This window comes from Chinchilla lanigera, unplaced genomic scaffold, assembly GCF_000276665.1.
Source record: "Chinchilla lanigera isolate Chin_1 unplaced genomic scaffold, ChiLan1.0 scaffold00013, whole genome shotgun sequence".
In the NCBI taxonomy this organism is placed as follows: Eukaryota; Metazoa; Chordata; class Mammalia; order Rodentia; family Chinchillidae; genus Chinchilla; species Chinchilla lanigera.
The window spans coordinates 213,694-216,731 of record NW_004955414.1 but is presented as its reverse complement, the minus strand read 5'-3'; positions in this window follow the sequence as shown (position 1 = coordinate 216,731).

The window sequence follows — 3,038 nt, the reverse complement described above, 5'->3', positions numbered from 1 at the left end:
GGCAGCTCAGCGTCCGCAGCGGGGGCGAGGGGGCGGGCAGCGCGGCTCGCGTCCGCGCGCCCCGTACCCCGCATTCCCCGCGCACCCAGTTCCCCGCATTCCCCGCGCTCCGCGTTCCCCGCGTCAGCTGCACCCGGCGCCAGCGACTCCTCTCCGAGCTGCTGCTGAACCTCGGGTGAAGGAAGCAGGCGGGCAGAGGCACCGGGGCGGCGAGCTGGAATTAGGTGGGGCTCGCTGCAGGCCTGGGTCGGGCGGTTCGGTTCTGTTTGTTTCCACTTCGGCTGTCACCTTGGCTCAGTTTCAACACTGGGGTGGACAAAGGCATCCTATTGGGTCTGTGAACAAGGCAAGCAATGAAATAGACGTTTGAGTTACTACTCTGTGACAGCCTCCAGGAACGCAATGCGGGGAGATTTGTTTTGCAAGGGAACTCTTTAGAATAGTTCTGATGGACTGAAGAATCAGATGATATGAGGTTAGCTGTGTGCCCCCCATGGGGGAACAGTGAGTTTTCTGCCAGTAGTAGTGGGAAGTTGTACCTGTAACGGGTATTATGAGCCATGCTACTTGTAGGAGCCAGTCCCCCACCTACTTCTCCAGGAAATCTTGCTCATCTGTCTTCACTCCTATCATGAAGTCTCTCTGTCACCCTTCCCTTGCCATCCACATGCCCGACCTTGTCCTTAAGACTCTGTGTTCTGGATTCAGGGCCTACGCCCACTTTGTAGCTGTGAGATCTTGGGCAGGTTCTGGCAGTGGTTTACTGCTTGTCTTTTCCTGTATGCCAGGTTTTTAGAGACTCCTGTGTAGTTCTCCCACCACAGTGCTGTCTGGAGCAAGAGATATAGTAATTTGTTGACTGCTTGTAGCTATACCCTTAACTCTCCATTCTAAGGTACCTGGTATAGACTTTAGTGTCTCATCTCTCCCTGCTGAACAGTGCCTTTGGGCTGACACCCCAATAGAGAACTCAAGCCCAGGTTCTTTCCACGCTGTCCACTTGGCCCCAGAAAAAAGCTTGGGTCTTTGTCCCACCCAAACCCCCTGGAGAACAGCCTCCTACCCCACCAAAGTCTGCTTCTCTCTTTCCTCCTCAACTGGAAGCTCCAGACCCCTTTCAGTATGGGATATTTCTAGGAGCATTAAGCATCAGCTTTCTTTCTTTCTTTCTTTCTTTCTATTTCTTTCTTTCTCTTTCTTTCTTTCTCTTTTTTTAAGGCATCAGCCTCTATACTCTCCATGAACTCTACATACTCAGGCCAAACTCTCTTGTTGATAAACAGAAAGTGGGCTGATAAGTGCCAACATAGTAAAATAAAATACAAGGTGCACTACCCAGGTTGAAGGGTCAGGGAAGTCTTATCAGAGTAAGTGATGCCTCAACTCAGCCATGACAGACAGCAGGAGACAGGTCATGTAGGAGGAAGAGATGTATGAGGGAAGGAAGAGGAGGAGCAGCAGGATGAAGAGGAAGGGGAAGAATATGGAGAACTCCTTTGGGAGGAAGACATAGTCTATTCATAGACACACAGGTGAGCGGGGTGCTATGCAAGGAGGTGAGTGGAGAGAGGGGGAGAGGGATATAGGGCCCTGAGAACGAGAGCTTCACAGGTCATGCCAACAATTTGAACAGTTTCCCAGGGGCAGCAGGAATGCATAGGAAGAGACTGACATGATTAGGCTTGCATTCTAGGAAGAATAGTCCAGCATGTGAGTGGAGAAAGGAGAGACTGTGGCTTGAAACAGGATTGAAGGCTATTCACGTGATCTGAGTGGAGGAGGGCCCCGAATGAAGGTGCTGGCAGGAGGGTGAGCAAGCGTGTCCAAGGTTGGAGGGCAGAATCAAAGATGATTACAAAATTTACTTTGGTTCACATCAAACACAAAAGCATAACAGATCTTTTGATCTCAATTGCTCTTAGAGCAGTTAGCCTTTCTCCCTTAATTTATCTGCAAGTTCCAAGAAATCCACTCTTATCTCCACTTCCTGACATCACATTCATGTTTCAAGCTGCTGTGCTCGGAGAAGATGATGAATAGATGATCCTCAGTCCTGTTGATGGACTGGGCAGCTCCCACAGGATTGTGTGACTGGAACAGCAGATTACGTGGCCGACCCCAGAAGAAGGCTTGGCTACAGGAAATAAACCAGGGACTGCCTGAAAATCTGTAACTCAAGAGCTTGAGCAGACTTGTTATATCAGGATGATTTGGTACTATCTCATAAGGGCAAGGCTAGAACAGGACTACAGTTTAAAAAGCAGAATCCTAATCAGCAGAATTTTGCCCAATCTCAAGAAGAAGCATACAAGAAGAGTCCCAGTGAGCATCACGCACAAAAACCAAAGGTTGGCAGCACCTTTCCCAACACTCTTCCAAGTACCCTGCTTGGTGCTCTATATAGACGTGGTGCTCTGTATAGATGTGTTATTAATCCGGGCCACGTAACTAGTGACTTCACTTTGATTCCTTACTCATCCGGGCCTCTCCCCTGGAGATAGGAGAACATTTATGCCCAGTACCTGAAACTTTCTCTTTGAAAGAGGAGGTGAGATATTTTAGTTCTCAGAATTTCCTTGAAGTATATCCCAGGACAGATTCTATTGCCTAGGTTTATTTAGGAAGTGAAGTAGAACACCAACAAGGGAGTGAAGAAGTGAGAAAATGAAGGGAAAGTAGCCAATGAAGGGTATGTTGTTTACCTGTGGGTGACTGCACCTTCGCTGTGGGTGACTGCACCTTCACTCTGCTTGTAATGCCAGTATCATAATGGACACCAATGCTCCAAGCAAATGAGTGAGGAAGCTGGGACATCTACACATAGACTCCTGTGAGGCATCTGCTGAAAGCTTCTCCCAGAACACATTAATTCTGTCAAGCTTCTGGCCTTCCAGCAGGCACTCAAAATAAACACAAGAGGCAGAAGGTGGCCCGCAGGCAAATAAATTGTGGTGCTTGCAGGTAAATACTGAATTAATGTCTCTAAAGATGTAGGAGTACTGACACTATTCAAGGAATGCATGAAGTCTAGAATCACT